Source organism: Canis lupus, chromosome 2 (assembly GCF_048164855.1).
Source record: "Canis lupus baileyi chromosome 2, mCanLup2.hap1, whole genome shotgun sequence".
Lineage (NCBI taxonomy): Eukaryota > Metazoa > Chordata > Mammalia > Carnivora > Canidae > Canis > Canis lupus.
In genome coordinates, this window is record NC_132839.1 from 81,664,953 (window position 1) to 81,691,139 (window position 26,187).

Sequence of the window (26,187 nt, forward strand, 5' to 3'; positions counted from 1 at the left end):
TATATTTTCAAAAAAATCTCAAGGCCTATGTACTAAATGCTAATGAAAAATGAATATCAGAAAAAGAATGGAATATGACAGTGCATATGGAAAATGTTGGGTTTCTCATATTCTGAGAATTGTTTAAATTTAATTCAGACTATAGTGTTTACAGCTATTTATAACCGAGAGTATGTAGGTGATAACTCAGAGTATGTAGGTGATAATTCTATATCTATCTATCTATTTTCTATCTAGCGCATAGTATTTTGAGCCTAATTATTCTCAATATTTCACCATGTGGGGACATATAATGGCTTTGAAATCCTTGTGGGGAGAAACATGCCAAATTAATGTGATTTCCAAAAAAAGGATTCCTCCTTTTATCACAGAGATTTTCATGAAATTTCCATCTGCTTGTCACAATGACTAAGGTTTTCATATTCCTTACTTGTGTGGTAATTCATATGGCCAAATTGGGAGAAACACAAAATTTTTATGAATGGATATTTTTGTGCAGTTCATGTCTATGTGCTTTCTAAGGAATAACATGTTTTCAAAGCTGCAAATCTGTCCTTTAAAATAATTCACATTCATGCTTTCTTTTAGCTCAGTCTCATCTTGACAGTGATTTAGTGAATGACCATCACTTGTAATATAATGCCTTCCCGAGAAATTAAATATTCCCTAATGTATCTAGGGGGCATTATGCTCTTTCTTCCCTGGCATACACTCCTAAATTACCCTAATATGTATGAGAAGTATTTTCTAGGTCATTAGTAAATAACTGTGCACTGATATTTTACTTTGTTGTTTCATATTCTAATATTTAAACTAAAACATATTCCTATGGTACTACTTTGAGATATATCTAAAAATAAAATAACTAAATGTATTCAGATATATTTTATTTTTTAATATTATGTGTGTATTTGGAAAAGAAAGAAAATGCTATTTTATGAGCCATTCTCATGGTTTTAAACTATGTAACATATAATTTGAGAAATGCTAATGACAAAATTTCCCAGAGATACTATAAATAGTATCCATAACATTTTATAGCTACTAAATGAGGTTCATGGAGCTAATTTGACATCTATAATTGGAAACATTTGAGGTACTAGCCAGGTGTTCTTACAGAAAAGAAATATCAGAAATAAGTAAACAAGAAAAAGAAAGGATTTTCAAGTGGAAACTTGGGACAAAATAGATACAGTTTATCACCTTCTTCTAACTTCCAGTTTTCAAGTGCTCTGTAAGTTATTAAATAATATTCAGATGGATAAGAGGGCAAAATAATGAGTATTACTTTCACTTATTAATGAAATAATTTTATCCTTTGATTAAGTTTTGTTACTATTGCTATTGTTTTTTGTTTGTTTGCTTGCTTTTCCCAGTGAGTTGGAAAAGGGGAATATATGGGGGTTTGGTAGAACAATATTAATTAGTTTTCTCCATGACAAAATCAGAAAGGAATGGACTGAAGGAGTCAATCTCTCTAATCTACAACCTATGAGACTAATTTCCATGTAGGTGTGAAATATCACAACGTATTATGGAATTTTAAGCCCAAAAACAAAGATATTCTCAAATGCATTCTGACTATATTAGAATAATTTTAAATTTTAGATAATAAAAATTGAATTGTTCAAGGATCACCTTTGTCATTGCTCAACCATTTCTTCATAATGATATAAAATTATTTATTTGTTTGTTTTTTAGCAGGAGGCAAGTAAGGATTGTCTATACATTTCTCACAGCTTTTGATTTGATTTTAATATAACAGTGATATTTGTTTGTATGCTTTACCTAAGACCCTCATGGCTACCAGCCCTTTTTGTGGGAGATAATAATAATTCTATTCTCAGGAATATGAAGACAATTGTTTAAAAAAGACCAAAATTGACCTTTTGGGAAGACAGGACGGAGATATGCATATTAATGTAATCAGTAGCTGTCACTTAGAAGACAAGGAAAAATCCACTGCAGGCCAAACAAAACTGAAACTTAGATGTCTACAACTCAATAGAAATTATTAATAATAGAAGGGAAATTTCAGCTTTTAAAGAACTCAATATATGAATTAAATTTTCCTTGTTTTTAGAAAGATTAAAAATACCCATCTCAAATCTCTTGACTATTCCAAGAAGAAATTATGAAGTTTTTCAAGCTGATTCTCACATAAGACTAAGCTTTGGTTTAAAAGGTTACAATAATTAGTACATTCTTGGATGATGAAGTTTTGCATTGAAAACCATTGTAGTTTATCACAGGATAGAAAAATGGTAGTACATTCATTAGTTATTTAAAAAACTAAATAGACTAGAAGAAATAAAAATTAGATGACAAGGTAATGGACTATTTAAGATTAGATAGCTCAAACTTTCCTTTTGCAAAGGAAATGAAAGCCATAATAGTTAATGCTTTGCTCAGGGCCACACATCCTACAGCAGAGCCAGGAATCAATCACAGTTTTACTAATTCCAAGAATAGGGAATTATGCTTATTTTGATATGAGAATCAGTAAGCTGAAGGAAAATCAACTGGGAATGGGTGATGGTCTATTCTGTGGTAGGAACTATGGTACAATGCATTTCCAAGAAATAGAAGATTCAAGACCAAATCTAGAGTTCTTAATCCAGTACGTGTTGTTACAACAGCAGGGGTAGGAAAACACTCCAATGGCAAAGATTCCTAGATGTTTATAGGCGAGAAATGAAGGCCAACCTTTATCCACTTCAGAGACTTTTCTGTTTCAGTGTAGTCTCTAGTTACAACACCAGACTCTACATTAAAACTAACCTCTGCATATTGATCCCTTCCCCTCAGCTCATCTCTACCTCCCTCAGAGTCAAGCAGTTATTTTGTGTATTTTATATACTATTATCAATTAATGTATTTGAACTTAAGGTGTGTTTTACTGATTCCCTTAGTCCTCGAGCTCTGTAAACAATGAACATAATTATTTTCTTCAAGTCCAACAATCTCAGCACCATAGATACTAGTGCAAGATCATTACTTGCTACCGTAAGAAGCCTTTGTATAGGCAGTCTCATGAATTTATTACAGAGCAAGTGGAATGCTTTTTGTTAAATCCACGCAAAGACTTTCTTCAACTCAGTGGTGTGGGGCACCATGACAGCACTGAATATCAACAGACAAATGGAAATATACTGTTACAATGCTATTATTAGTATTTATAACAGCTCTAGTGCTCTTGATAAATGAAGCCACATTAATTAGTTTCAAGATCTTATTCTCACTTTGGCATATCCACTAGCACTTCTGAACATGCAATTAAAATATTTCAAAATGTCACTTATGTTTCCATTCTACAAGAAATGCATACTGATTATGGCCACTTGATTGGACTAGGTCAGATATATACATTTAGAAATAAAAATATGTTAACAGTTTAGTGGTTAAGAAATCTCACCTACATTGCTTGCAATAAAAAAAAAGAAACTGATGAGAAATAAAACTATCAATGATCATCCAAATGTACAATGACAATATTTTTCTAAATAGAAAATGTTTCCTGTTATGCAATTTGTCTAAAAGTTTCATCCTGGTAAGTTTGCTTTCCTTTTATTTTGGAAAATGTAAAATCAGTGAGGAGTTTTGACGACACTCAGTGACAATGGACAGTTTTTGACATTCCATAAGTTAAATTACCTCTTTAGGAGACAAACAGTATAGTTGATTTGAAGGTTTGATGGTAGCCCATGTACTGACTTTAGAATTATCACTGGCCCTTAAATATTTGGAGATTAGTTTTCATCTTTGTCCAGTGAATACCAAACATATCTAGGTTCATAGAAATCATAGTTTAAAATAAAACTGTTACTTTTTTTCCTTTCCATCGAAAATAAAACTAAATTATAGACTAGACAGATGAAGAGAGAGATGAAAATATACATGCATCCATACAGATATCAGTGTGTCTATAAGAACTGTTGTAATCTTTTTTTTCTAAGTTACCTGGCCAGTGTAAGTCCAACTTGACTTCTTGGGTAGAAGTAGTCAGAAATGAAAGTAAAGCTACAAAAGGGGCACCTGCAGCTACCTTCCTGATCCTAGCAAGAGGCAAAAGATGTCTGGATTAAGTGTAGAGGCAGGAATGTTCTAGGTGCTTATCAGAACTAGACTCAAGTGTTTGTCCAATCCTGGAATTGTGAAAGATTGGAGAAGAGATGACAGTAGGGGAAGAGCAGGTGAGGGGAAGTTACTGTTAAATGTGAGTGAGGTCAGTAAAGTTGCTGGAAAAAAACAACAACCCAGAAATGCTGACACCCTCCATGGCATCTTACACATTACGTAGACCATGTCTTACGCATTAGGCAAAAGACGAGGAGCCATTTTGCTAATTAATTTGAAGAGGAGAACATTTGAAAAGCAATTCCGGAATTAGAAGTCTGAGTAGTAATGAGAGCTTCCACAGGAAGATCAAATCAAACCTCAGGGTCAGGCCTGAATGGGACCAGGGTTCTGCCTCAGCTGGATGAGAAAGTACCAAACACCCTCCTAACAGAAAACACCAGAGTGTTCGTGGACCCACCAGGAAATGTCACATGAAGGAGAGATATGAGCAGAAATGGGGAGAGAAGTTGGAGGTGGAGGAGCTTGCTGGAAAAGCTTGTGAATATTTCTAAGGAGAGGTGTTCATGAAAGGGAGAATGACTCGACCTGCCTCTCCAATTTTTCCTCCGCACACTCCCCTTTGCTCTGATGCCCCTGCATTTCTCTGTTTGTGCACCAGCAATAGAAAGAGAACAGAGCCTGGCCCACAAAGGTGAATGCTACTCTAAAGTGCAAAAGATATGAATTCTGACTATCTCTATGCTGGGTATAAAATGAATGAGAGTTAACATTTAAAAAAAAGAAAACCTCAGTGACATAGAGCACAAAGCATTTTCCATATCAGATCGGCATTGGCATCAGAAGTCTTCACAGAAAGGATCAAGGTTAAGAAGGGTGAAGACTGAATCCTTTATTATTCTTGGATGCTGTATTATAATACATAAACTGATATATTCTATTAATTTAAAAGAGGATCTTTGAGGAGCTTGTACTTTATTCAGTGATAGAAGACGGGCTTTTTATTGTCTAAAATTGATTTGATTTCTAATAAAATATTTGCTTCAACCTTGGGCAGCAAGGCAGCAGATAGTTCAATGTGAGACAGTAATATTATGAAAAATTGTGGTACTTTTTCATGCAGCTCAAAGCCTCCCATGTTATCCATCAAATTCATTTCCCTTGTAACTAAATCTGTCATAAATCTAGGCATCCAAAAATGAAATATGTTTCCTAACAATAATCTACTGTCAATAAACTTAATAAAGCCTTCAAATGATACACCACTTTCTGGTGGTTTTAAAATGCTTCTCAAATAAATTATTGATCTTGGAAGTTGAAGATGATAGTAATAATAATCTACAAATAGGAAGATGACATACGGGGAGGATTAATTTGTTCTAGCCATTGGAATTCTACTTTTCTTTTAATCTTTCATAATGATAAACAAACAAAATCATGGGTAAATGCACATTCTCTTAGAATTTTTTAGTCTACACAAAATTAACCAAAGTTGATTCCATTTTTAAACAAAATTAAGAATTGTTGAAAAACTTGAAGTAACTTTTAGGAATGAGAAAAAAAAAAGCAGTTTTAACTACAATTATGAATTTTCCCCCTCACTCAACAATCAATGAATCGACTTGTATCTGGGTGACTATGGTACCCCATTCTTTTCTCTACAAGCCTTGTGTTTTTTCTCTTCAGAATCCATTGAAGAAAATACAATATGAATATTGAAATTAGGAATAAATCTTAATGTTCATGTTTGGCTTCTTTTACATCTGTCACTATCTATTGCCTAGACTAAATTTTGTGAGGCATAGAAAGAAATCCCATGTTTGTCCCTAGTAGCTAAATATATTCTTCTCAGGAAAAAAAAAAAAAAAAAAGAGTAAAAAACTATGCATTATATGTGTTATAACATCTCAGTTTTAATAATGATCTTGTGAGTTTCAGATTAGCATGTTTGAATTATTAGTCTGATACTTAGGAAAATATGTATTTTGTTACCATAAGGCTCTAGTGTAAATAGTCATGTTGAATACTTTTAACCTACTGTTATTTTACATGAGGCTCATAAAGTGTTAAGTGAATATTAACATCCCATATTATCTTAAAGCCAGAAGCATCTTTAGCCTCTATATGAGGAAACAAAGAAATCAGAAGGACCCTTATTTCTGAAAACGAGTAACACTATTGATCTAATAGTCCAAACACAGGAGGTACAGTTGTTACAACTGTTAACATCACTGTGGCAACAATTATCTTTTATAGCAATGTTCCAACATGTTCTCAGGGAGGGGGCCGTTATGCCGTATCAGGGTATAGGAAAATAAACATCATGGGACTGAGGGTTGTGACTAAAAACTTGCTAGAGGGTAGCAGGAGAAGCAGTCTGTGTGGAAAGAACATTCTCTACTGAAAAGCCTGGTCCAACAAGTACTAAAGAACATAATTCATTGTGTGCATGCTTATGATCAGATACTGGGAGAGATACAGAGGTAATAAAATAGTGCCTGACTTCGAGGGCCTATCCATCTAATTGGACACGAAGTGAGGAGGAGGCAAAAATATTAGGCAATGAGACTAAAATCAAGACTGGAACTCCAGATCATACGATACTGCCTGCCATACGGTATGTACCAGGAGAGTATTGTTTGAGAGCGAACAAAGTCTCTGGTGCGATTTGGAACAGAACACATTTTTCTATTATCTAAATAGAAATTTATATTTTGTATTTAGATTACGTTAAAATACAAAACTCAAACCATTTTTGACCTCTGATTGTGATACTCAACCAGCACTGAAGTTTGTGACATTGGTCATCTCATGATCAATTCTCATTTTTAACATTTTCTTATTTGGCAATAGTATTAAACAAATTATCAGTCAAAGATTCAGCTTTCAGGTGAATCTGAAAGGGATTTTACTTTTTAAGGGATCCTTCATTCCAACTATTTGATGATGCACTGATCTTTCCTCATCCATAAAAACTAAAGAGTCCCAAATATTAGACATAATTTGTTTTGTGCTTTTGCTTAATAATGAAATTATTTTAATTAATACTGGAGATAATTTCTCTTGCTATATTTAAGACTGGCTTTTCATCCCTTTATTTAATTTCCATGAAAGCTGAGTCTTTATTATTTATCAAAAAGTGAACAAAATAGCTTGAATTTTTGGCAATCATTCACATGTCATATATTAATTATTGATGTATTTTATTACAGACATTGCTAAAGCAAAAGAAGTATATGGACATTTACTAAATGCTAGATATTATTGCATAATGTGATTGGTACTTTTAACCCTCACAACTTTGAACATGCTATTATTTCAATTTTTTGGCAGATAACGAAATCAAAGCTCAGAAAGATTAAATAACTTGCCTAAGGTCACATAGCTAAGATTTGAACATAGGTAACTTTGAACCAAATCATCATTTCTCACTAAATCACAGCACTTTTCAATACAAGAATATTTTATTTTTATTTCAAAAATTGTGTTTGCTTATTTATTTATTTATTTCACAAAGAAAGAGAGAGAGAAAGAACAAGAAGGGGGAGCAGCAGGCAGAGAGAGAGAGAGAGGGAGAAGCAGGGTCCCTGCTGAGCAGAGGGCCAGACCTGACCCAAAGCTTGATCCCAGGACACTGGGATCATGACCTGAGCTGAAGCCAGAACTTAACCAACTGAGCCACCCAGGATCCCTCTATACAAGAATATTTTCATAAATAAAAATGTTTATATTCTTCTGACAGTGCAGTTGTATCAACTGTCAAACCCAGTGCTAAGGTTCTTGAGGTTTGAAATACTTCTTACCATAGAATGTGGTATGGAAACGATATTTGGAAAATAATCAGGGATCTACAGACATTCATTTCATTTTACAGATGAGGAAATTCAGGGTCAGAAAGGGGAAGTCTGTTGCTCAAGGTCACAAGTATTCTGGAGGCTGAGCCAGAGTTGAAAACCAGTTCTCCTGGGTACTAATAGCTGTTGATAAATTTAAAATACATTTTCTTATGCATTCATAGGATAAGAAAGTCAGAACCTGTGAACTCAGATTTTTAAAAGAATATCCCTACTATATATATAAATTGGGCCATATATGTAACGTTTAGTTCAGTGCAGCATTATAAATGACCTTTGGATGATGCTCATAAAATACAGCCAATCAGCAACAAAAATTCAGAGTATGCAAGAGAAATAATGAGCTAGAAAGTTTTATATTTACATGAAGATAAGAGGCACATGCATGTCTCCATCAGTATATGTGCAATGGTCACCACCATATTATTTAAGTACCAAATAATACTCATTTCAAAATGGTTAACATGGGTCTTTAAGAGGGAAAAGACAATTGTTCAAAGTTCTTAACACATTGAAAGCATCTGATTAGATAACTTGCCAGCAATACTGACAGGATCAGGGAAGGAGGAGAAAACCAGAATTTAGGCTTCATGATAAAGAGCCACAGGCCTCCATGAAACCTCCCTGCCTCTCACTGTAATGAGGAAAAGACAGAATGAGTAACTGGAATCCTGAAGTGGAATTCAGATAGAGACATTCTGAGAACAACACAGTGCTGGCAGTTTTGCATTTGGTGATATGTCTTATCTCTTATACTACTCCCATATTCCAAAGCTGGCTGAAACTCAAGTCATAATTTCCAAACACACGCACTCCACCCAGATACGGGAGGCAAGGAGAGAGAGGAAGAAGAAAAATCTTGTCTCCAGAAGAAAGTCTTTCTTTGTTAAATGAGACTGGTCCTACCCTGACTTCAAAACACCTAACTGGGGACGCTACAGATGGCAGTGGGCCAGCCAAATGACCTGGGGAACGAGGTAGGGGGACAGGAGAGAATGACAAGAGGGGCTAAGAAGATTTAGGACAAATACAAAGGTGACAAGGAGAAAGGAACCTAGTGTCAAAGAATCTGGATGCTAGTTCTAACTCCTACAGATACAAAAACTGATCTCAGTATTGCTAGGACTTTTTTTCATATCCGTGTATACTGGAGGCTATTAAAGGAAAATAGTGGTGCCTGCTTACTTACCAATATAATCTGTTTCATGAGGTGGAGGTCTTTAAACTTAAATTTATCCAGATAAAAGTAAAATAACCACACATTTTCATTGGCAATGAAAACTGACACAGCGTGTATTTAAATAACTTGCTATTACTTATGAAACAAAATTTAATAAATTGACTTAGTTTAGCAGTTACTCAGTTTCCAGGTGAGCTATTAATGATCTTTAATGAAATAAAACAATTCTTGAAGATCAAGCTCTAGAATTGCTTTTCTCTTACTTAACAATGACTTTTGTTGTAATTCTAAGAATGAGATTAGATATCGGCTATAGGACTTTGTCAATGGCAACCAAACATTTTCCTATGGAGTTGTATTTACTGGCTTTCCCTTAGACATTTTATATTAAAAGTAGATATCAGCCCTCCTAGAGGTGCTACAAATCAGTGTGTGATTTAAGAGATTGATTTTTGGAAATGTTAGATATTAAGCCCAGAGATATTGCTATTGCGTTTGTTAACCAGGGAAATCCTAATTGCCAGGTGATGGGCACTTATGAATAAACACATTATGAGGGTCATAATTTTTTTCAAAGTAGGATAAATGCTCACCTGAGCAAGTAGGGATTGACCAAGGCTGAAAGGGTTTGAAAGACTAGTGGAAATGCTGCAGGGGTGGTGGGGGTGTGTGGCCAGAGACCATAGGACTGCCTGGGAAGCACTGAAGTTCCTATCTGGTTTAAATACACTCAGTGACGTGTAGGATGGGGCAGCTTTAACATTTATAGACAATAAGCGTTGATAAATTTTAAAATAATTGCAGTTTCAGGCAGGTCAAAGGGCATTTTTCACGATTGTGACATGAAAAGCAAATCAATTCTAAGGTGCTATCAGAGTATGAAGTGTTCAGTAGCTAAAAATGAATGAATGAACAAGACAAATCGGGAAAACTAGGATCATCTTCTTTTGTAAAATACATGTAGCTTAAAAACATAAAACAAAGAGGCACAGGTAATATTATCACCTCCAAGGAATGTCTGCTGCTGATTGCGTGGACAGTTAGTAGACTTCCTGGGCTATAGAAAAACGCTGAGAGTATCGGGGGGGGGGGGTTGCATGAGTAAAAGTATTCTTAGACCACAATGATTCCCTCCACTATCACTACCTGTAAAGAGAGGGCCTGTATTTTTATTAGTAATCACGGAGAAAAAGGATTTGAGTGATTTTGAATATGCAGTAATTACTCATTTTTTTTAGAGCATGCCAAAGGGATACGTCCTCTCTGGGAATCTTCTTCAGGGCTGTTTTATAAGCCAGTCTAGGAGTGGTTTGAGGCAGTCAGTGTTTTAAGTGAACTTTAAGCCTTCTCCAGTTCCTGGTGGGAGGATACACACACATACACACACCAGGGGGAAAAAGAGAGAGAGAGAGAGAGAGAGAGAGAAAGAAAGAGAGGGGGGGGAGAGAGAGAGAGAGAGAGAGAGAGACAGGCAGGGGTCAGGTAAGGGAGGGAGAGTGAATGAAAGGGAAAAAAAACCAGAATGGATTTGAAAAGTGCTCCTTTGTCTCTCCACTTCTCCGAGGATTGTTCTGCTCCTTGAAATCTCTCTGCTGACAGTCAGGCTGGCTGACAGCTCCAAAATCAGACAGTCACAGGCTGCAGAAGTGGAGTGCAGCTGCCTCCTTGCCCTGATGATCCTTCCTGGAGAGATAGCATCTCTGTGCTGAACTTAAGCTATTAAGAGCAAGAAAGACTAGGAGAGAAATAGAAGCCGACTAAATACAGGGACTCTTTCTTGTGTAGCTGTTACTAATTCCTTCCAGTTTCCTGTCCTCCACCTGTCCCCCCTAACCCAACAGCTCTGCCTCCAAAATAGCCCCCATAAAATATCATTAAAAAAGAGTGATACTCTAGCATTTTTTTACAGGTTTGCTTACATTAAATGCAGCCCCACTACAGAGACTTCTGAGTGGGCCTCTCCTTTCCAAAGGAGGTTGTAAAATACTAACTCACATGCTTAATTTGCCTTGGCACTCCTGGATATTTTGGTTAATTATCAGAAATTAGCTTGAGGGAAAGATTAATCTTTTTACTTAGCCAACACACAACTGGTCGTTTCTAGTTAGGCCAGCCCCTTGACGGCTTCCACTACTTCCTAGCATGATCAAGGAAAATGGGAAGCTTACGAGGTGAAAGCATCTGTGAGCCAATTTAGTTCATTAGATATCTAACTTTGGCTGTGAAATAAAGACAGCTCGAATTTAAAAAAAAAAAAAAAAAAGAAATCTTTCATATTTAGTGAGAAAGTATTAAGCTTTAACGGAGAATTTCTGTTTTGTTTTCCTCCCCAGCTGACCTGAAGTTATATTTCTGATGACCAGAAGAGAGGAGGCCACATTTAAAAAACAAAGAAAGAAAGGAAGAGTGCCAGGATCAGATTTCTTCCACAGACACCTGAACTTAGGACTTGGCTGGAGAAACAGAAGGCATGTAGGAGTGTTTTTTCTTCAAAGCGATTGTCCAGGACACTTGGGTTAAGTGACAGGGGTATCTGCCACAAGTTTGGACCTTCCACCCCCATAGACACTCCTTGCCATTGCTGGTAGGCTAGAGATTGAACAAGCCTTGCTTTTTCTTTCTTTTTTTTTTTTATTTTTTTTTTATTTATTCATGATAGTCACACAGAGAGAGAAAGAGAGAGAGAGGCAGAGACACAGGCAGAGGGAGAAGCAGGCTCCATGTACCGGGAGCCCGACGTGGGATTCGATCCCGGGTCTCCAGGATCGCGCCCTGGGCCAAAGGCAGGCGCCAAACCGCTGCGCCACCCAGGGATCCCCAAGCCTTGCTTTTTCTAAAAGACAGATGGAAAAAGCAATGTTTTCCAGCAAATTTCAGGTGATATTTATTACTTTTTTTTTTTTTTTTTTTTCTTAGAGGGAAAGTAACTCAACCTATTTGGGTAATTTTGCCAAGGCAAAATGGAGAGTTATTTTAATAGAAATTACTAAAAATCTCCACCCTCAAGTACAAACTAGATACAAGGGGATACGAACTAATCTTTAAGAAAAAGAGAGGGAGAAAAAGAGAGAGAGAGAGAAAGAAGGGGAAGGAAGAATGGGAGAGCTGACCTCCAGTACCACAGGGATCCTGGTAAATCTTGTTCAGTGCAGTTTGTTCACACTTACATCCTTTTACCCACTACCCTGCTGCCATTACCACCACCAGCCTCCCATTTAGTACATTCAATTTTTTGTCTCCCTCCTCAAGTCTCAATTATGATTTATTTTTCTTTTGGCACGCAACGAAAACAATCTGCCTAAACTTCCAATACGATAGTGTTCTCTGCAAGAACTGCAGGCAGTCCTTCATCAGACTCAAAGTTAATCCTCTTGCTGTCCTGTGAAGGGGTCTAGGTTTTAATTCAAACACATTTATCCAAACTCATCTCCCCAAATACTACTCTCTCCAAACCAATCTCCCCTCTTATTCTCCAATATATCAGAGTATTTCACCTGCCCCCCGCCCCCCAACCCAACAGCTCTGCTTAGACTCACTCTTTGAGTCCCTTCCATTTAACCTTTCACCTATCCAACATCCTAGCCAGGCTGTTTCTGGCATTTCCCACCATCTCTCCCTACACTTGCCATCCTTTTTAATTTTTGTCTCTATCATATACTTGGTCACTTAAGAGCAAATTTACTAGGAGTTTCATTTGTGGCCAAGCATATGCCCCCTATATTTTAGGGAATTTGTTGCTGGGTGTCTTATTTTCTCAATCATGTCATCTTTTGAGAGGTCAGCAAAGATTTCAACCATTTCCTCACATCTTGTAGTCACACCGAATATTGATTTCTCCTCTAGCATGTGTTCAAGAAATACTTGTAAGAATGAAACTATCTACACTAGGACGAAATAAACACGATGGCACACAAGGTGGTGAGAGGTACATTTTAGAATTAGTTCATTTGAAGAGGAGTATGAGTTTATGCTGTCAAGTGAGTCCAACTCTGTGGGGTGGGGTGGGGTGGGGTGGGGTGGGGTGGGGTGGAGCACAGATGAGATAGAGGAGGCCTGATTGTGCCTAAGTAATTATATGTCATGCTAGGTGGTATAAAGCTTTGGGTGTGGGATGATGTGGGTGAGGCCAGTGATTTTATGAGCAAAATAAGATCTGTGAAGTGTAACAGAGTTTTAGAGATAATTTGTGCTGTAGAGGGCAACTACATTAAAAATAGGCTGGGCATTATCATAGTTTTGATTAGCTCATTCTCTGTAAGAGTCATATGCTCATTGGAAGATCTGTTGAATGTGTTCCTGACTTTAAACTTTGGAAGGGACTTGGATAGGTCACACTAAACTTTATTTTCTAGATGACAGGTGGCCTCCCGATGTTTACCTCTTACAGTCACCATCTTAACTGTGGGAGAGACTTAGAATGGAAATAGCCTCGAGGACCGGGGAAACAAACTTACACACAAAGTATTAAAAAACCAGTACAAGCGTACCTTGTTTTCCTGGGTTTCTCTTTATTGCATTTCACAGGTACTGTATCTTTTACAAACTGAGGGTTTGTGGCAACTCTGCATTAAGCAAGTTTATTGGAGCCATTTTTTCCAACAGCATTGCTCACTTCATGTCTCTGGGCACATTTTGGTAATTCTTGCAGTATTTCAAAGTTTTACATTAATATTAAAATTGTTATGGTGATCTGGGATCAATGATCTTTGATGTTACTATGATAATTGTTTTGGGCACCATGAACCATGTCCATGTAAGATGGGGAAAGTAGGCAATAGATGGGTATGTTCTGACAGATAGACTGTTTCCCTATCCTCCTCCTTCTCCCCAGGCTGCGCTATTGCCCCAAGATGTAACAATATGGAAATGAGGCAAGTTAATAGCTCTAGGATTGGCTTCTAAGGACTCAAGTGAAAGGAAGATGGTCACACATCTCTCACTTTCAATCAAAAGCTAGAAATGATTAAGCTTACTAAGGGAGACTTGTCAAGGGCCAAAACAGGTTGCAAACTAGGCCTCTTGCCCCAGTTAACCGAGTTGTGAATGCAAAGGAAGAGCTTTTAAAGGAAATTAAAAGTGCCACTCCAGTGAACACACAAATGATAAGAAAGCAAAACAGCCTTCTTGCTGATATGGAGAAAATCTGAGTGGTCTGGAGGGATCACATCAGACACAACAGGTCCCTAAACCAAAGCCTAATCCAGAGCAAGGCCCTGACTCTCTGCAATTCTGTGAAGGCCGAGAAAGGTGAAGAAGCTGTGGAAGAAAAGTCTGAAACTAGCAGAGGTCGGTTCATGAGATTTAAGAAAAGAAGCCGTCTCTAGCATAGAAGAGGGCAAAGTGAGACAGCAGGTGCTGATATAGAAACTGCAGAAGATCTAGCCAGGATCATTCACTAAGGTGGCTGCACTAAACCAGCAGATTTTCAATGTAAATGAAACAACCATCTACTGGAAGAAGATTTCATCTAGGATTTACATAGCTAGAGCAGAGAAGTTAATGCCTGGCCTCAAGACAGGCTGGCTCTCCTGTTAGGGGCTAATGCAGCCGGTGACTTTATGTTGAAGGCGATGCTCATTTACCATCCTGAAAATCTTTGAGCCCTTGAGAATGATGACGAATCTACCGGGCCTGTGCTCCATAAATAGAACAACAAAGCCTGGCTGACACATTATAAGCAAAACACATTTGCTTATAGCATGGTTTACTGAATATTTTAGGCCCACTATGGAGATGTACTGCTCAGAAAAAGAAGAAAGAAGAAAAGAAAGAAAGAAAGAAAGAAAGAAAGAAAGAAAGAAAGAAAGAAAGAAAGAAAGAAATATTTCTTTGAAAATATTACTGCTCCTTGACAATGCATCTGGTCACCTATAAGCTCTAATGGAAATGGATGACATTAACATTGTTTTTATGCCCACTAACACAAAATCCATTCTATAGCACATGGATCTAGGAATAAATTTGAGTTCTCGGTCTTATTATTTAAGAAACACATTTTGTAGCTATAGCTGTTGCAGGCAGTGATCCCTCCAATGGATCTGGGCAAGGTAAATTGAAAAGTTTCTGGAAAGGATTCACTGTTTTAGATGCCATTAGTGACAAAACATGAGAGACTCCTAACTCTGGGAAATGAACAAGGGGTAGTAGAAGGGGAGGTAGGCAGGGAGGATGGGGTGATTGGGTGACGGGCACTGAGGGGGGCACTTGATGGGATGAGCACTGGGTGTTATACTGTATGTTGGCAAATTGAACTCCAATAAAAAAAAATATATATAAATATATAAGAAAAGAAAAAAAAAGAATATTCATGATTCATGGGAGGAGATCAAAATATCAACATTAATAGAAGTTTGGGGGAAGGTGATTCCAACCTTCATGGATGACGTTGAGGGGTTCAAGACATCAGGAAGGAGCTGTAGTGGAAACAGCAGGAGAATAGGAATGAGACGTAGGGCCTGAAGATGGGCCTGGATTGCTGTCGCCTCATGATAAAACTTGAACAGATGAGATGCTGTTGCTTATGGATGAGCAAAGAAAGTTGCTCTGAGAAAGAATCCATTGTCATTTCAGACAGCAGAAGATTTAGAACATCACACAAGCTTAGTTGAGAAAGCAGGGATGGGGTTTGAGAGGACTGACTCCAGTTATGAAAAAAAGTGCTGCTGGGGGTGAAATGCTATCAGAAGCATCCTGTGCTCCATGGAAATCTTTCCTAAAAGGAAGAATCAAATGACACGACAGATTTCAGTGTTGTCTTACTTTAAGAACTGGCCACAGCCACCCCAAGCTTCAGCAGCCGCCACCCTCATCAGTCAGCAGCAGCCATCAACATCTAAGACCCTCCAAGAACCTCCACCAGCAAAAAAGATTATGACTTGCTGAAAGCTCAAAAAATGGCTAGTATTTTTTAATGATAAAGAATTTTTTAAATTGAGATATGCACATTGTTTTTAGACATAATGCTATTATGCACCGAAGAGACTATAATAGAGTGTAAACATACATTTTTATGTACCAAGAAACCAAAAAAGTTCATTCAACTTGCTTTATCGCAGGGGTTTAGAACCCAACCCACAATCTCTCAGGTATGCCTGTAAAGTTAAAAGCTATCTGTACCAAGTCAGCGAACTGACTCATATCAAAAGAAACGCTATGTTAAATTGCCTTAATAGCCCACAAGTTTTAGCAACCACAAATGAAATATTGGTATTCAGATAAAGGAAAAATTAGAACACTTTTCATTTCCATAATAAGAATTCTAACAATTACAGAGAGAATTATTTTAGTTATAAAGAGATCTTTCTTTTATCCTAAAAAAGTGATATGAGAAACATGTATTATCACAGAGACTAGGGCTTCTTAGATTTCCCATAAATGTTAAGCAAATTATAAGTAAAGTCATTTCAATATTTTACTAGCCAGATGAACTTTGTAGCTTACTATTTTAATCACTATTGACTTTTAATGGGGAACTAATGGTTCATGGGGCTGCTGCCAGGCCATCATTAAAAGGAGATATTGACCTAAAATGTACCACTTACTGGGCATCTTGGTCAAAAATATTTAAAAACCACTGACAGGGATGCTTGTTTCAACAAAGAGAAAGAGACAGATGGAGAGAGATGGGGGGCAGGGAGGAAGAGAGAGACAGGGACAGATATTCTGATTCAAAATTTGGGGGGCCCAGGGATCTACAATATTAATGAGGTGATTCTGATGCAGATGGCCTGAGGACTACATTTAAAAAAGAAAAAAAAAAAACACTGATCAAATTTACAGTAGTTACCGATAAAGCTGGAATGACTGAGTCACAATTACCTGGGATATTTTAGAGAAATAATCCTGCCTAAACTTGATTTACATAAACACACAGCAGGTGTTTATTTTCTTATTGCTTTGCTGCCAGAATTTGCAGAGTAATTGGAGCCTTGGCTTCAGTCTACTTGGGATGTTGTTTTGTTTTGTTTCCCAGATTAAGAGACCTGAATATCACCTCTGCTTGTCCTTTTTTAAGGCTTCTCTGACTATATATGCATTTAGTTCATACAAAAAAAGTTAAGAAACTCAGAAGCAAACTTTCTTTAAGAGCTATCACCCGTCAACTCCACACAGTTGTACCGTCTAAATCAGCTCTAGCTGGGGATTCTTTTGAGTATTTCGAATAATGTGGATCTGATAACTTTAAAAAGTAGATAATTCTATATTTGGATAACCTGAATAATCCTAATGAGGAGCATGTAATATTTCTTCCCAGGACTTCACCTACCAAACTACAGGACCACTGACCTTAGAGCTAGAAATGTCATTTGTGTTTGAACCTACTCTACATTTTACATATGAGGAACCTGAAGCTTAGGGAGATGTGATGACTTTCACTACTTCACAAAACAGTATCTAAAAACCTGGACTCTTAATACTTCATGCTACAATGACACCCTTTTATATAGTGCTCTGTAGCTATAGGAAATATAATAAATCCCTCCTCCACTTGACAAATCTAGTTAATGGTTAGAAATATGTTTTGTAAAGTAGTGTCGAGAGCCTGGGATACAGAGAAGTAGTAAAGAAAACAATGCTTTCTCCTCAGCTTCTAAAATGCAATAGGGGGGGGAAATGTCTAGCACTTGGGGTACCTGGGTGGCTCAGTGTTTGAGCGTCTGACTTCGGCTCAGGTCATGATCCTGGTGACCCGGGATCGAATCCCGCATCAGGTTCCCTACAGGGAGCCTGTTTCTCCCTCTGCCTGTGTCTCTACCTCTCTCTTTGTGTCTCTCATGAATAAATAAATAAAATCTAAAAATAAATAAATAAATAAATAAATAAATAAATAAATAAAGTCTGGTACTTAAAAGGTATCATTCAACTCATGGGAAGTATTATTTGTGCCAGGGAAAAAAAGTGAAACTACCACTTTGTCACACTTCTGTGCTGCGTAATTTACAATAAAATGCCTGGGGCGTAATAAATCTATTTCAAAATTGTTATTTTTAAAAACCCTATTTATACAACACTTACTATGTGCCAGGTACTGCATGAAAGACATGTGTGCGACTCAGGAGCAGGGAAAGCACAGACTCTGTGGTCTGACCACCCGGGGTGAAAATATTTGGCAGGTGAAGGAGGCAAAGTGAATAGGCCTCAGTTTCCTTCTGTGTAAAATGAAGACAATACCATTGTTGTGATGATTCCGTTAATTAACACGATTCAGAGGGCAAAGTCTAGAACACAGGAGGTGATTGATAATCAGTAGTTATCTTATTAATTCGTGCAAAAACTATCTGTGGAAAGACATCCTTAGGATGGTCATTTAAGTGTCTAATGACACTCGGCTTTGAGCCACAAGAGATGAGATAGGAGCAAGAGTCCGTTTGAGTCTAATGACTATAATTTTAATCACTATTGGTACTTACAGCTGGAGAACAAAAACTTTGAATTTTGTTCCACACACGTTGGTGAGAGATAATATACAATAAAACCACATATTTCAGAGTTTTTAGCTACAGGTACTTCTTCTGTCTGTCTCTGTCTCTCCCCTCTCCTACTCTGACCTTCCCACCTCTCCCATCTTTCTTCCCAAGCAGTCTTGACTTCATGAGACTCAACATAAATTCAGCATATGCTCTTAAAGATGAGGCTTAGGAAATGGCTTGCGAATGTGGACGAGCTTCTAGATCCCTGCATTTTTTCAATGCGTCAGTCTTCACTGAAGACTCTAGGTAGAGGCGCCCACGCCACTTCCTTGGGGTTTGTCAACATATTTCCTAAATTGCTTTCTCCAAGTTTCCTTTGGATCCTGAAGGATTCACAGTACAGGAATTGACACTCCTCTGGGGAACCTCTGAGGGGAAAAAGTGAAACAAAACTAAACTTTCTTATCTAAGAATTGGGGGAGCTGCAGTACAGCTTCAAGGACAGAAGCACGAATGGCATGTCTGAAAGTGTCCAGGGACTCTTTATGCATTGCATGGGGCGACATTCAAAATATTTAACAAACTGGTAAAGCAAGGGCACGGGGCATTCAGAATGGACACTGGCTGTAAATAACCAGCAAGTCTATGCTCTGCATTCTGACCTAAAACAGCCCTGTCTGTGGGGCTGAAATGACTCTTTGTTTCTGGCACAGTGCTTTAAACAAAACAGGCTCTCAGTAAATATTCCTTGACCGAGATGCATACCAAATGTTATAAAGAGAAGGGGAGATTATCGTTTTTATGCAGGATCCTGGAGCTGTTACATAAGTTTGTGGGAAGAGATAATATTTGTGGACATTAATGTATGAATAGGAATTGTCCAGAAAGAACCAGAGAAACACTGTAACAGGGCAAAGGAAACACAGAGGTATGCAGGCACACACAGGCTTGAGAAACTTGGAGTTTTCTTGTGACACCATAGACTATTACATGCCATTTTTGGTTTTACCACATTTAATGAGAATTATTTTAACCCAGGTCACATACTTGTTCACACAGAGGCATAATAATTTTAGGCAATTCTTACGAAAGCTCAATGTAACGTCACTGGTGAGTGAACTTCTAGCCTTTCAAAATCCCTGATTAAAAAAAAATTAATGATTCTTTGTGGAAAAAAAAAGTATACATAAATATGTGAATAGGATATTCAGGGTGAGAAGTATGGGGCCTAAGGGTTATTTTAGGAGATTAAAATATGAAAGAAGCAAAAAGATGATGCTTATGTGTTTCCCCATCAAAAAGTCTACAAACCCATTGCTTTTTTACTGTCATAATCTCCTTTCTATACATTTATGATCACATCTTTTTCCTAATAACATTTTTTATGTTTTCTTCCCACTGAATCCTGAATTTGCACAGGACAGGGACTCTGTAATTTTTTGTTTTTGTTTTTGTTTTCCTGGAGGCTAAGTGATTCTTGGAACCCAATGTCCACTCAAAAAATATTTGCAAAACAAAGTCAAAGAGGAACAGTAAAGACTGTATAGAGAATAATGTTCTTTTTGTCCTATATTTGTTTTTTAAAGTCAATTTTTTTAAAAGATATTTATTTAACAGATGGAGAAAGAGAGAATACAAGCAGAGGGTGCAGCAGGCAGAAGGAGAGGGAGACGGAGGCTTTCCACCACGCAGGGAGCCCAGTGCGGGGCTCGATCCCAGGACACTGGGACCATGACCTGAGCCGAAAGCAAATGCCCAACTGACTGAGCCACCCAGGCACCCCTTTAAAGACATATTTTTTAAAAAGAATCAAGGAGATGCATCTATTCCTCAAATGTATATTGGGACTTTTTAGGATCTTCTAACTATTAGAATGTGATGTGAATGAAGGAGACAGGGTATCTTCTCCCAAGGTTTTCAGTCTAATGCAAGAGTCAGACACACAGACCAAAGCTCATCTGAGCTGTGATCTGGGCTTTGCAGCAAGTATGTTTAAAATGCAGCTGTGCGGTTCACTTCATTGGTTCTAGGACAAAAGTCTGCAACAATGGGTTTTCAGTGGGGATACTCCTATAAATTAGACACCGAATGTTTGAACTCAGAGGATACTGATGCCTCATTTATTAAATTCTTTGATTCTTGGGTTTGGGAAATGCTACTCAAAGCATTTGGCTCTGAAGGCTAATATTAATTAATTAATTAATTTATTTATTTTTAATGTATTTATTTTTAATGTCATTGTTAAACGGTTCAGGTTGAGTGTGTGTGTGTGTGTGTGTGTGTGTGTGTGTAGAGAGAGAGAGATAGAAACAGAAGAATATTTAAGAATACTGCTAGGATCTTATGAGCTTCTTTAGGACTAGCTGTTTTCTACAGTTGAAAGTACTTTGGTTTATACAATTGTCTGTATTTTCTGCCAATCACAGCCTGTGTAGTTTTCTTGGTAAAGCATAAACTATAATTTTAAACACAGAGAAAACAAAGTCAGAAAGACTGTCCATTGAAGAGAATAATATAAACCATAAGAATTGCTAGATTATAAATGTGAAGGAAATTATATTTGGCCCAATTTTTGAAAATATCTATTGCCAGCTATTAGGCTCTTTTATGATTGGTTTTGAAAGTACAGTCTGAAATTACAATTCAAACAAAACCAAAAAAGCAAGAGGATAAAAATCAATTGCGTTTATGGCTTAGACATATTTTTTTTTCTTTTTGTAATGTCAGTCATTGCTTTCTCTTGCAGTTTGACATTCTTCTCAGTCACAACCCTTATGTGGATTTAAAACCGCTTTAAAATTATTATAATTTTTTATGATAATTTTTTCTACTTTAAATACGTACACTATTGGCTAATTTAAAAATACACAGCACATAGAAAAATGTCAAATTTGAAACGAGGTGGATTTTACAAGTCTTTAGTCCAATTCTGTAATTTCACAATATGGAGATTGAGGGATAGAGAGGCTGATTTATTGCCTCGTTTATTTCCTAAGAAGGATTAGAATGAAGATTCTTAGTTCCCATTTTGTTGCTCTTCCTACTAAATTACGTTCTCCCACAGGAATAATAGGATTCTGTCCTGAAAGCAATTTTGATAACCTGGACTTTTATTTCAGCTTTAACATAATCTCCAAGTACCCTTTGCTCCCTATTTGCAACAGGGTCAAGTCTCAACATAGGGTACCTCGCCTTCTTTTTCAACAACTAATGACACGAGGCCTTTGGGAGAAGGTTGATGGGGATTCGATGTGTGATTTCTCCTAGTTTTCCTTGAGAGATGGAGGCAAAACAAAACCCAAACCAAAAAACCTGCTTATCCAACCCTTATCCCACTCCCCTCAAAAAAAGAAAAAAATTAATAAACAAAAGACCAAACCAAACCTTTACTGTCCAACTCAAAGAGGTCCTCAAGTTTTCCTTTCCTTTGAGAGTGTTTCCTCTACGTTTGAGGGCTGACATGAAAACAATCATGAAACTTTTTATGGATATGAAATCCTATCACAAAAACAATGACATTTATCCCCAGTGGGTAACTAGGGAACTCAAAAAAGTGCATTTTTGTCCTAAACACCATTATAAAATGGAAAGGATGTAACATGCTTGTAATCCAGTAGAGATACTGAATGAAGCACATGTGACTCAAAGTTCAAATGACCGAGGTATAACTTCAATAGAAATTCTGACAGTGTAATTCCGGCTCCGCAATAATATATGCTGATTGAGAACAGTGCTTTACAATTACTTAGCAAGTATCTTCCAAGCTCTGACATCTCGCCAGCAACAGTCAGGGATCTGCAATGAAAATCCTTTGATTAAACCAGTTCTTGCTTTGGAAAGCCTGATGAGTTATAGTGTTGATGGTCAGAAACCGTGTACACGGTTAACACGACCAGATTATCCACCTAAATCATCTGTGTACACCACAAAATAATTGTCTTGAAAGACTCCAAGGGGGGGGGAAATGCATTTTTACTCCACACTGATACTTTGGGTGAAAATGGTCATCCTGTCTGGATATTGCTTGAAGATTATCCACAATAATTTGGTCGTGGCTGCTTCTGAATTTAGGATAAGATTATTTTTTTTCTCTTTTTAAAAATTTTCTTCTTGAAGTTCCACAAAACTTCAAAGATTATTTTGTTTTTGAGGGAAGGATACAGATGAAAGAACACAAAAGGGCAGAATATTTAACATGACTAGCTCCAACTGGCAAGTTCTGCACTTTCTTCTCTTTAATTTTCTTTCAGGGCTGGTGTAGAATGAGGAAGAAACCTAATCTGCATAGGAAGATTCACCAGCGTGAGGTAACATTGCTCAGGAGGGAGAAATGCTTAGAATTTTGAAGATCTTTGGTTTTGCATGATTGGTGCAAGGTGATTTGATATCTTATGTGATCTACAGAGGTAATAGCTTCAGGTAAAAGGAGAGGATTGATAAAATACTCTAGTCAAACACATTCAAAATAAAACTATTTTGGTGACAGTCATTTGTTGTACTCCAAAAAGGCTAGAAAAATGAACTTTCATGTTTTTTTTTCCTCAAAATTAGCCATTGATTTTAAAGATGTCAAATTATGGAACTACAGATTGCTGAATTAATTCCCGTATCTGTGTGCTTTGGTGGATCCAAATTACTTATTGTTTTCCACCGTGAGTCAGGATAGTCAAACATAAATTTACATTGCAGAAACTACCTATTGTATTTCATTATTCTACATATACTCGTATATAAATAAAATATAAATGTCTGTACCTTACAGACCACCTACTAAATATACCACACAAGGATTGCAAATTATATTAGAATACCAGCCAAGGGAAACTAAGAGTTGTTGAATTTAAAATAGCTGAATATAAGCTAATTAACATATATTCCTTTCTTATAGATTCTAGAGAATGCCTCTAGTCCTTTGTGGGGAAAAGGCATGGCATAAATATGAATATAAAAACAAGCACTTGAGCAAAAGTTAGAGCAGTAACTGAGTATCTCTCAATTTCCCTGAAAGGGAATTTTAGGCAATGGGATGGAAAGAGCCCCTTTACTCTCCATCACTGGGAATCACATTAAGAAACAAACAAAAGAGGGATCCCTGGGTGGCGCAGCGGTTTGGCGCCTGCCTTTGGCCCAGGGCGCGATCCTGGAGACCCAGGATCGAATCCCACATCAGGCTCCCGGTGCATGGAGCCTGCTTCTCCCTCTGCCTATGTCTCTGCCTCTCTCTCTCTCTCTCTGTGACTATCATAAATAAATAAAAATTAAAAAAAAAATTAAAAAAAAAAAAAAAGAAACAAACAAAAGAAAAAACAAACCCTTCGCAGTACTTCATTGAAAATGTGGAAAAGGGAAAGGCCTTCCTAGTTAGTGCCTAAATTGCCGGAGTTAGTAGACATGGGGGTAGAACAATGACATTTTAGTCTATGATAGTCTGGGGCTCCTAGTACTGCCACGTTTGTTGTGCAAAGCTGAAACTGCATATCTTCTACTGTTATTTCTGCTTACCCCAGGGGGGTAGGGGAAAGAAAGTACATTTGAGGTTCTTCTATGCAAATATATGAAAAATGAAATGCAGTAAGTCCCCAAATAAATATAACTACTGCCACTGAAGGAGCTTAATATGATCTGTCGTTTCTCCTATGGCAAACTAACACTGAATGAGACGTTCCCCAAAGAAAATGAAGTCTGAAGTACAGGGCAGACTCTGCTTTACACTGTTATTGGGAGAAGATAATGTGTAGACAATTTAATGTTAGTTGAAAATGGACTATTTCTTATAAAGCCAGAATACAGGCATTTGCTGAAGATCCACCAAGGGACCAAGATAAGACATATGTGTTTGAGATGGGAAGGTAATATGTTTGTGTCTAATATATTTCCGAAATTGTCCTGCTGTGGTTCATCCATGTAAAAATATGGCCCCTCTGATACTGTCACAATCCATAAGACTCAGAGTGATCTTCTGAATTAAGTTTGGTTTGCAGAGTTGAGAAAGGTTTCCATTCACGTCAAAATTTCCCTAGGCCTAAAAAAAATTACTTTGGAAATGTGAAGAAGGGGTACCTTGCTTGGTTGTGCAGTTTCTTTTTTTACTCTTTTCTGGCATTTCAGTCATATTTGGCAAGTATTCTAAATTCTAAAATGCACTATCTATATCATTTTACCATCTATGAACTCTGAAAAAATGCAGGAATAACCAGCCAATCCATTTGTAAGAAATAGAAAAAAAGGGGGGGGGGTGGAAGGGAAATAATATAAGCAATAGAATGAATCCTATGAATTCAATCTAGCGCGTAGCACAGATTAGGCATAAAGAAAGTATTTTATTCTTGTTAGATGTATTTAATTACCAACATTTTTGAAAAGGCATATCATTGTAACAATGCAAATGTATTACTTGGTCTTAAACAATCACCAAGAACTGGGAGACCATATTCACAATTTAGGGATCTCAAAGAGTGATAGGTTGCATATATATGAAAGGTGACAAAATTATATTATCCAGGAAAAGAAACTCAGCAAAATTAAAAAGGCATCGGAAATCTCCAATGACTTTTTAGCCTCAAAGCATATGCTTAGTCACATATGGCATGATATTTTATACTCAGAAGGCTTTTTTTTTTTTTTTTTTTTTTTTTTTTTGGTTGACCAGATTTAAACCAAAAGCCAGAAGAATCTGTTAGTGAGCTCCTATCAGATCTTCTTGATTATAGCTGCCATTAGCCAAGGTTTGAGTTTCATATGCTGGTTTCAATAGTGGGCCAATGGCTTACCTCTCCTGTGTTTCTCACCCTGCCAACAGCTATAACATCCTACTTCCCCACTTCCCATGACTGACAAATACCTGAAATGTAAGTGGCAAGAGGACTTTGTTGATTAGAACACTATTGATGATACAACTTGGTCTGCAAGCTTATGACCTGCACAGTGGAAGTCCAGCTGAGTGGCTACTGCTTAAGCAGAGACAATGCACAAGTGGAATAGCTACTGAGAGAAATACTAACATGAAGTCAAAACTCTCAATGCAATCTCAAGTCTCTTACTCCCATTTACACAGAATGACTTAACTGAACACCTTCCTACCTCAGTTGGAAACATACATGCATGAGTGCACAAACATGTGCACACACATATACATCTTGTAGATCTTTAAGAACTTGAAGGCCAATAATTTAAGAAAACAGTGACTTAGGCTGTACAACCTGAACAAGTCTAGTTGATGTCCCTTGTCACACACCTCTGGTGCTGTCATTAACCCAATATCATAAATTTCCCCATCATTTTGCACACTTTTTCAAATTCTATCAGTTAGAGAGACATCTGTTTACTAAATATTTTTTTTTAAACTGCAAATATCTCTATTCCAGTATCCTAAGAGTCTTTCATATACAAGAAGGAATTCAGCTCCAATAATTTGTTTCCTCCAAGAGCCACTCGAGTTGTTCATAAACCAATGTGCATTTGTCCAACTGAATTCTGTTGTTTCTGGCACCACATAAATGTGTGTGCTGACTGAGGAAAGGAAGACGCAAATTACCAACCCTGGAAAACAGATTACGTTGTGGGTACAGAGGTGAGTGAGGGAGATTAGTTAGGTCAGAGAAACCGCTTTAAAGCCATTGAGACAAATTTTGAAACAACACCCTCTGGGCATGTTCTATTTGACCAA

General features: G+C 37.2%; 1 protein-coding gene and 1 long non-coding RNA gene across 14 annotated transcripts in view; one reads left to right on the plus strand and one right to left on the minus strand.

Moving 5' to 3' along the window:
• The window catches only part of PCDH7 (protocadherin 7), a 417,583-nt gene that overhangs the window by 156,468 nt on the left and 234,928 nt on the right, over positions 1-26,187 (minus strand). The gene's annotated exons all lie outside the window — the stretch shown is intronic.
• Positions 8,743-24,513, plus strand: LOC140622635 (uncharacterized). The gene is made up of 2 exons (XR_012022336.1): positions 8,743-8,908; positions 11,445-24,513. It is a non-coding gene; the product is annotated as an uncharacterized lncRNA (long non-coding RNA).